The 10,216-nt window shown below is 41.0% G+C and overlaps 1 pseudogene; it reads left to right on the top strand.

The window, feature by feature from the left end:
- Positions 1-7,207: 7,207 nt before the first annotated feature.
- Positions 7,208-8,473, top strand: LOC102752800 (annotated as a pseudogene).
- The last annotated feature ends 1,743 nt before the right edge of the window (positions 8,474-10,216 follow it).

The following is a 10,216-nucleotide window of genomic DNA, read 5'->3' as shown; positions in this document are numbered from 1 at the left end:
GGCCTCCTGCAGATGCTCTGATAGGGACTGGGGATAAAGCCAGCAACTGAGGTACATGCCCTTGACTAGAATCTAACCCGGGACCCTTCAGTCCAAGAGCTAATGCTCTGTCCACTGAGCAAAACAGGCTGCAGCTTAATTCATTTACTTTTAATCTATATGTGTCTTTATAGTTAAAGTGAGTTTTGTTTTTGATTCACCCTCATAATATGTCTTTTAATTGGTGCATTTATGCCACTGACTTTCAGAGTGCTTATTGATAGAGTTACTACCATATCAGGTGGCTTCTGGGGCTTCTGGGGCGGGCCTGCGGCCCAGGATCAGATACAATCACGGGCAGCAGGCAGGCGGCTTCTGGGATCGCCCACTGGGGCCTGGATGGTGGCTCGTGCTGGCGGCTCGCGCTGTCCCACCCTGCCTGCAGCATGCAAATTAGCTGCCATATTTGTTGGTGGTTAATTTGCATATCACACTGATTAGCCAATGGGAGGCATACGTAGCACAGGTACGGTCAATTACCATGTTTGTCTATTATTAGATAGGATACCTTGTTAAGTTTGTATTTCATGGTAGGAGTTGTACCTTATTTTTAGACAACAGATAGCTCCAGGGTTATTAGGAGGGAAGAGTCGACTCAGAGGTAATATTCTGTGAATATTTCTATGAAACTACACTGGAAACTTAGGGAGGATTGCCCTATGCTAATCTAGGCATTAAACTATCTTTGTTATTTCAACCAACATATTTGTTGTGCCAAATTCTTAACTTTACATTCAGTTATGAAGAACATTATCTTGATAAATCATTCAGCATATATAGGGCATCCAAAAAAAATGTACACACACTTTAAATAATTATTAATTCTTTCTTTTCAGATTTAACCCATTGGAATTAATTAAAGTGTGTGTACATTTTTGGGGACAACCTGTATGTAGTACTTATAGATTAAAAATATGGTTTTCTATCTTTATTTTAAATATATGTTTGTTTTGGGTTATTTTCCTTTGCCCAAGAATCTGACTTGAGAGTTTTAATGAGTTTTCAATATTTGTTTTAACTACCCAAGTATTTCATGTTCACCATAAAAATGAGAAAATATAAGTAAATGAAAAAACTATTGCCCAGACTGCAACCAAATGATGGCCATTGTTCATAGCTTAGTGTTTGTTCTTTTAAATATTCTTTCTCTAAAGTCCTTCCCCCCTTGTGTACAAGCAATGTGTTTTCTCCTAAAGTTGTACTTTAAAATACATATTATTATGTAACCTTAATGCCTCACTGTGCAATACATCATGAACATATATCTATATCTTTATAGACTTATAGAGTCCTTTTGTAATATTCAATTTTGTGGGTATACCATAATCTCTTATGTCAGGCATTTAATCTGGTTTTATTGTTGCACATAATAAATGAAGTTGTGACAAACATCAAAAGAAAAAAAAAGATAGAATATTTTATAAATAATCCCATGATGTCTGACTTCAGAGAATGGATTATAACATAACTGAAGTATTTTTCAAATGTGAATGAGTTCAATGCTCCCACTTAATACATTGTTAAAAAGGTGCTTTTGTATGGCCAGTGTTCCTTGGTGGTTGAGCATCAATCTATGAACCAGGAGGTCACGGTTCAATTCCAGGTTAGGACACATGCCCAGGTTGTGGGCTCAATCCCCAGTAGTGGGTGTGTGGGATGTTTCTATCTCTCTCTGCCTCTCTGAAATCAGTAGAAAATATATTTTAAAAAGGAAAAATAAAGCCAGGTTCTCATAGTCTTTAAGTCACTTTATAACATCTGATGACCTTGATAAAGAATAGTTATATTAATTAGTTGTGACTTCTAGACATAAATTCTGATATGGTACGTTTCTTTCCTGATTACAACTCATTCTATGCTAAAATTAGGTACTGCCAAAGAAAAGAAAAAGAAACACAAATAAACACCTAGTGATTAAACAAGAATTACATTACAAAATGTAATCAGACATATACTTACTGGTTTTGATAAAAAATAGCTTACGTGGCCTGAATAAAACATCAACTGTATATAAATCTCTCTCAGGGGATCATTTTTTCAAGATGATATAAAACTGCATTTCATGTACATTCAGGATTTTTAAAAATATGTTTTTATTTATTTTAGAAGGAGAGGAAGAGAGAGATAGAGATAGAGAGAGAGATAGAGAGAGATAGAGAGAGAGAGAGAGAGAGAGAGAGAGAGAGAGAGAAACAACAGTCAGTTGCTTCCCTGCATGCATCCAGCCAAGCATCAAACCTGAAACCTGAGCATGTCCCTGGCTGGGAATCGAAGCTGTAACTTTTCGGTGCACAGATGATGCTCAACCAGGTCTCCCTCACCCCTCCAGAATTATTTTAAATCTTTTGAAAGCTCATTTTTATTTAGTTCAGAAAAATTTGCTCTGAATACTTTGGCTGATTTACATTCCTGCTTAGTGAATACATTTATTTTCATAGAGTTTATTTTCTATGTTCATGGATCTTAGAGCTGGAAAGAGTCTCTTTGACTTCAGAGTTTTAATTTATATTAAAATCAATAAGAAATATATATAATAAGGCATTTTCAAATGAAAAACAATACATCAAAGATGCAAAACGCTGGGAGGCATGTTAAAGGGGAACTGGGAATTAACTCTAGGATGTGGCAAAACATCCCTAAGCACAAACCAGCATTTCATAGCCAGTGGTATATATATAGTTTATTGGGTATTACTAGAAAGGAGTTCACAATCAAGGATGCGCATAATAAATTCTGCCACCTCTGCACTTGTTGGCAATCACTTTCAGCCACATCAAGTCTCCAGATAAATGTGTTCTGTCTGAACCAACTCTAACAGGAACCCAGACAGCTCACCTGTGTGTGCTTTTGTAATTAAGAAGCTGAAGGTCTTCCTCCTCAGAAAACCAGGACAAAAAATAACTCAGAGCTCCTCCTCCCACACTCTACCTGGAACCTTGCTGCACTCTGCAGCCAACATAAGGGTAAGAGCTCATACCTCCGTTATACCCTTATTTATAAATGAAAAACAAACAAACCAAAGACCTGATTTTTAGGGTCAACTAGAATTCCATTTTTGTGGATTTTACAGGAATTGAAAGCACAGACTTTAAAAATTTTGTTTTGCTAAAACCTTCAAGGAAACATACACAACACCAAATTAGGCTCCGTGGAATGTGACCCAGAGAACAAGGTTAAGGAAGTTGACTTCAACCCTAAACTTGTTTATTATTTCTCTCTGAGAACCTCATCTACCAATCCCCAATGTTTCTCTGCTAACCTTTATTCTTACAGTTTTTCTAAGCAATTACACATCCTGTAGCAACAGTTTCCTTCATTAATCCTTTTGGGGAAAAGTAATGTCAGATAAGTAACACCTGCTTCCTTGAGTTAAATCAGGATGCACATGGTCCATCTGCAATACTAAGCTGTGGCCAAGAAATTTCAGAGGCAACTGGACAGTCAGTAACCTCCACTCAAATACAAATGCAACACCGTTTGCTAGACGATTGCAGTGGTTCATAACCCTGGGTAAACAGGGTTGAATGCTGTCGGTTTTAATTTTTTCTCTTTTTTTATTGAGACAAAATTTATATATAAAAAGTCCATCTACAAGTTTGACAAATGTATACAGTTGTATTGTGTCCACCACCATCAAGATGTGGAATTTTCACCACTCCGCAAGGTTTCCTCATGCCTCCTTCCAGTCAATCCCCTCCTTCCATCCCCAGCCACCGGAAACCACAGATCTGTTTTGTTTCCATAGTTTTGATGTTTCTAGAATGTCAGATAATGAAATTATACAGTATATGTCTTTTGTGTCTAGCTTTTTAACTTAGTGTGGTACTTTCAAGAATCATCCATTTTGGTGCATGTATCAGTCGTCTGTTCCTTTTTGTTGCTAAATAGCATTCCATGTATAGGTAAATCAGAACTTGTTTATTCATTCACCAGCTGAAGTACATTTCGATTGTTCACAGTTTGGGGCATTTACCCCTTAAGCCGCAACAAAGATTTACATACAGGTCATTGTGCGACATGTGTTTTCAATTCTCTTGGCTATGTGTCTGGTGTATATAGTTAAATGCATGTTTGCCTTTATATTAAAAATGCTCAACTGTTTTTTTCAGAGTGACTGGATCCTTTTGCATTCCCCCTAGCAATGAATGAGAGTTTGTTTTTCTACATCCTTACCAAAACTGGGTATGATTGGTCTTTTTATGTATTAATAATTCTAGTGTTTGGATGGCAGTATCTCATATTGGTTTTAAACATTTGCCTTTTCCGCATGATTAAAAACTAGGAGCACATCTTTTGTGTGCTTATTTATCATTCTTATATCTGTTGTGGGTTGTTTGCCTTCTTACAGCATTTCATAAGTTAAGGGTGTGTTTTTCCCCTACCTTCGTCAGCAAACTGTGGCTCTCGAGCCACATGCGACTTTTTGGCCCCTTGAGTGTGGCTCTTCCTAAGCCTTAGGAGTACCCTAATTAAGTTAATAACAATGTACTTACCTATATAGTTTAAGTTTAAAAAATTTGGCTCTCAAAAGAAATTTCAATCGTTGTACTGTTGATATTGGGCTCTGTTGACTAATGAGTTTGCCGACCACTGCCCTAGAAGTTTTATCGTTTTAGCTCTTACATTTAGGTGTATGATCCATGTTGAGTTCATTCTTGTTCATGGTAAGAGTTGAGGTTCATTCTTTTTGCACGTGGATATCCTCTGGTATTGTGCCACCGTGACTGTGGGCTAGTGTGGAGCTTGGGGTCTTGGAGGAGGGTGTTCACTGTGCTCCTGCATCATCCCCACCCCGCAGGAGGCCCTGCACACCTGCATCGTATAAGGCTGCTCTCTCCATGCTCTTGCCCCTCTCTTAGTGCACCACAGTGTTCCTCACCATTTGGTGCGAGGCTGCTGGGCAGTGGGGGTGGTTTCTCATTTCTCCGACTCCACCCCCAATCTCAGGCAGACCCTGTACACCTGCGCCTCAGGAGTGGCGTTTTCTCAGCAGCCCTGCCGGCTTCTCATGCACTTGGAGAGTTCCACTTCTGCCCCCTAGTGTCAGCTAAACTCTGCCATTAATTGGCGGAAACCTTGGGTGTGAGTAAGGTTCTCTCCCTCCGGTTTGGCAGCTGAATATGGCCTTGCATAGGGCAGAAGTCTCTGCACAAAGAGGATTTTTGCTGCAGCTGATCTTTGCTGGGGTGGATGGAAGGTTTCCTGTCCTACCCCAGAGGGAGCAACAAAAGGTCAGCTCTGGGACCTGGGCTTTTCCCATTCTCCAGTGGTAAGTGCCTTTTACTTCATATTTTCGTATTTAAAAGGGGTTCAGGACACAGGAGGTTCGGGGCCTGTCTGTAGCTGCGGCCAGTCATTTCCTGGTATTGACAGAGTTTCTGGAGAATGAATGGCTTCTGAAGATACCCCTGCTCCACTCTCAATCTTTGGCAAACCTTGCACACCTTGTGTTACTGAAGGAGGCACAATGGCCGTTTGCGCTGCTTCTAATGTCAATCAGCAGTGCTTGCTGGAGAACTGTGGGAAATCTTCCAGTGCATATTGACGCCCCATATCTGGGTTTCCAGGGATGCTGAACTGTCAGTCTTGCCCTTAGTTTAAGAATCCATTACAATTACAAGAGGTAAAGGAAGGCTCACATCTCCAGGCAGCTTCGTGTCTCATGACCTTTGTCCTTCTCTCTTGCACCCTTTTCCTCACAGAGACTGCCCCCCCCCACCCATCTATGGATGATCTGTTCTCCTCTCATGGAATTTCTAATGTTTCTTTCACTTTACAGTCGGCTGCTCAGCTCATCTAGCTTTGTTTTTTTCTTGCTCAGAGTATAAATACTTTCCCCTCTTTTTATCACACGGTATGCTTGGCATCTTGAAAGGCTAGCACCCATTTTTAGATTGTCAAAGAATGGACCAGACAACCATCTTCTGCAAGAGCTGGTTTTCAAGTTTTCAGGGACATACAGACACACTTATTTGGGGGAACTCGTGTTGTAGTTTCATATGTGAAAGCTGTGTTGGAAGAGGGGTCTGTGCAACACACGTGTGCACAATGGTGGTCGCTAGCTGGCAGTGGCCACTTCTACGGTCCCTCAGTGGTGTCCCAGCCAGTCAACCCAGCAGGTAACAGATGAATAGGATTTATTTTTTCCCTAAACACCTGAATTGGGTCCCTCTTCTTATTTTAGAGGAGTTTTCAGGATTAAGCAGACATCAGTGGCCTTGAGAAGAATTATTTGGGATTTATTTCTATAATAATTTAATGCTTAGGTACATTTTTTTAGTATAAAAGAGAAAAGAAGAGGAATGTTGTATATGGGAGGCATCATACTCACTCTTTTGCGTGTTTATTTTAAGCATTTTTGTGTATCCCTTTGTATACTGCAATTGGCTGAAGTCCACAAAGATGGGCTTTCTACATTCAGCTGCTGCAGTTTTCAGATAATTTAAATGAACTGTTAGGAATCAGTTTGCAGGTCAACAGTTTCTCTTTAAAGGGCCAAAAAAAATTGCAAAAGCAATGTTGCTTTGCAGAGGGGAGTCCCACAAACGCTGCTATGGGTGGGATGGGGCTGGTGTTGTGTAACCAGTGTTTGGCTTTCTTTTCAAGCGGGGGCAATGGGGAGAGAACCTAGAATGAGGCAAGTTCTCTTCCCCAGCCCTTGTCTGTCTGTCTGTCTGTGGTAGTTTCTGTTTCAGGGAGGTGTGGTGGGATCATAAGTCATTCCCCTCCCCTTCTAGGCCTCCTGCTGTAAATGGAGGACCTGTCTGGTTTCTGGTTTGGCTGGGGTCCCATAAGGGTAGGGGACCCTTCAATAAAGGATAGCAAACAGAGAAAAAAAAAGTGTTGCTGAATTTATTTATTTTCCCCATTGATTTTTTAGAGAGAGTGGAAGTGTGGGAGGGATGGGGGGGAGGAGAGAGAGAGAGAGAGAAAGAAAGAGATGGATGTGAGAGAGACACACTGCCTCCCACACACACCCTGACTAGGGCCGGGGATCAAACCTACAACCCAGGCACATGCCTTTGACTGGGAATTGAACACTGCATGGGCTTATGCTCTAACCATTGACCACCTGGCCAGGGCAAAATGTTGCTGAATTTCATATGCCCCAGTTTAGAAATTAAAATGCAGAGAAACGAATTCTGCACGGGGAAGCGAGGTGGGCGGGCGGCCGCGGCGATTCCACGTGCTCCTCGCGCTCCCCGCGGTTGGAACCGTTGGCAGACGCCCGCTGAGAGGCAATGCTTGCTATCTTCAGTTGGAGGGACTGACTTTTCACATGGTGTATTTTTGACAAGATTTAAAGCCTATCTGGGATAGAGAATATTTAATCATTCAGCTACAAATGGTATTTTTTACATGCAATGCATGTGGTGAATCAGTGGAGAAAATACAAGTGGAAAAGCATGTGGCTGTTTGCAGGAACTGCGAGCGCCTTTTCCGCACTGACTGCGGTAAAGATTTCTGGGGCGAGGACTACAAAAACCATGTGAAAGGCATAAGCGAAGACCAGAAGTACGGCGGCAAAGGCTACGAAGGGAAAGCCCACAGAGGCGATATCAAACAGCAGGCGTGGGTGCAGAAAGTTAATGAATTAATGAAAAGACCCACTGTCAGCCCCAAAGTGAGAGAACTTCTAGAGCAAATTAGTGGTTTTGACAACATTCCCAGGAAAAAGGCAAAACTTCAGGAACCAGCCAGTAAAGGGTAAGGGCAAAAGCCACTCAACCAAGTGGCAAAGCCGCCTGCAGAAATCACCACCACGGGGGCACCTTCCAACGCCAACGACACCACGCAAGGACAAGCAGAGGCAAAGAAGAACGAGAGAGAGAGGAAGGAGGAGCGGCAGAAGAAAAGGAAAAAAGAAAAGAAAGAACTAAAATTAGAACACCACCAGGAGAAAACCAAGAATCAGATGTCTAAAAAGCGCAAAATGAGGCCAGAGGCCGAGCAGGAGACAGGAGGGGAGGGTGCCCCCGAGGCCATGGGCCCCGAAGGGAACAAGAGCCAGGGGCCGAGGAGCACAGGCGAGTGTGGAGTGAATGGAGATGTGGACAAGGAAGAGACAAACATGGGAAAAAGGAAGCGGAAGCTTTCCGAAGTTGAAGAATATTCTAAGAAGAAAAAGATTAAGTTCCCAGGACTGGCTGAAGGCGAAGAACCAGAAAACCATGGAGCTCCTGCAAAGGGTAAATTCAATTGGAAGGGGACTATGAAAGCAGTCCTGAAGCAGGCCCCAGACAATGAAACAGCAGTCAAAAAGCTAAGGAAAAAGGTTTTAGCTCAGTATTACGCGGTGACGAACGAACACCACAGGTCTGAAGAGGAGCTCCTGGCCATCTTCAACAAGAAAGTCAGCAAGAGCCCTGCCTTCAAGCTACTCAAGGACAAGATCAAACTTTTGAAGTGAACATTTTTATATTTAATAAATTGAATCCATTCTGCTGATTTCTTCCTTTCACTGCTGTTTGTAAAACATGTAATAATAACTCAAATTTTGTTTTCTTATAAGAAAAATATATATTTTTGGTAGATCTTTTATGAGCAAAGAAACTATATTGTCCTGAAAAAAAAAGAAATTAAAATGCAGTTGTCATTTGCAGGAAATTACTGAGAAACTATTCCACGCTGTCTCATCTATCTGTTCATGTGCATAAACCAGTCAGCATATTTTTTTAAGTGTTTAAAAGTGGATAATCAGTGATCACCTAAAATAATTGGTTAAACTGTCAGCCTTTAAATTGACCCCATTGGCTCTATATGCCTCATTAAGTATAAGGTTTAATTACGTTAACCTTTTCATTCACTCATATTTGTACATTACATACTGTGTTCAGGCAGATTTGCAGTAATTCAAACGTAAATTAGATATAAACTCTATATTCAACAGTTTATAACTCATTAAGGATGCTATGAACCCAAATAATTACAAGACAAATTAGAAAGTTGTAAGTTGAATACGAAATCACTTGTTATGGGCCTTAGAGGTATGACAGATGCATTCCAGATGGGAAAGTGAAGGAAGACTTTGTGGATAGGTGACACTTGGCTTCAAACAACAGATGTGTTTGGAGGTGTGGAGGTAATGAAGAAAGGCTTTTCAAACAAAGCAAAGAACAGGTTTCTGGCAGCTTTTAGAAATGGTGTTGGAACAAGAGAGACTAGTATTTCAAGTGCCAGGTCTGAAATGAATGTCCGCCCGGATAACAATGCCATGGAAAACACACCAGGCACCCGCTGTGCCCAGGGCCTGTTCTTACAACTCCCTTCCATATGCATGGCTTGTCCGGGTTCTGTAGGAGGCCAATACCGCACTGGTGCACTGAACTCTACCTCCACTTTCTCCCTCAAAATATTGCTCTTAAAATTTTCCCCATCTCTCATCATAATTTTTCTCTTTTTTCTGCATCGTGCCCATTCACAAATATGCTATACAACAACAAACAATCACACACACACACACACACACACACACACACACAAAACAACCCCTTTCTGTATCAGTTTGGTCTCACTGCACACCAAAAATTCAGTGGCTCAAAATCAGCATCCATTTTTAGCTCGCAGTTCCGTGGCTGGCAATTTAGGTTGGGCTCAGTCGGTCAGTTCTGCGCTTTACTGAGCTGGCTGGTGCATCATGTTGCTTCGCTAGGTGGTTCTGCCTTAGGGGGTGGGTGTCTGCACTCTAAGTGGCAGAGGATGTAAAATACAAAATGGAAACTATCTCAATAACTTCTTATAGTGATTGCATAATGAAATAATATATTGGGTTAATATAATATTTTGTAATGTTATATGATGTGAGATAGTATATCATATGATAGTGGGTTAATATGATAAAATGTGTAATTTAAATCAATTTTAACATTTTGTTTTACTTTTCACAAATGTGGCTACAAGAAAAATGTTTATTACATCCATGACTCACATTGTATTTCTATGAGACAGCAGTAATCTAGGGCTTGCGACTCAGTGTCATTTTGGATCAGCAGCTTAGCAACCTCTTGTTAGAAACACAGAATGTCAGTGCTTCTCAGGTCAGAATCCACATTGTTGCAGATCCCCAAGTACCTCATATGCAAATTAAGATTTAAGAAGCCGTGACCTAAGGGACATAGAAGATCATAATAGTGATGTTACAAGGGAGATGAGAGAGCATAATATAATCTATTTTCAG

This window comes from Myotis davidii, unplaced genomic scaffold (genome assembly GCF_000327345.1).
Source record: "Myotis davidii unplaced genomic scaffold, ASM32734v1 scaffold1994, whole genome shotgun sequence".
Classification (NCBI taxonomy): Eukaryota; Metazoa; Chordata; class Mammalia; order Chiroptera; family Vespertilionidae; genus Myotis; species Myotis davidii.
Note: the sequence above shows the minus strand (reverse complement) of the source record. Positions and strands in the feature narration are given on the sequence as shown.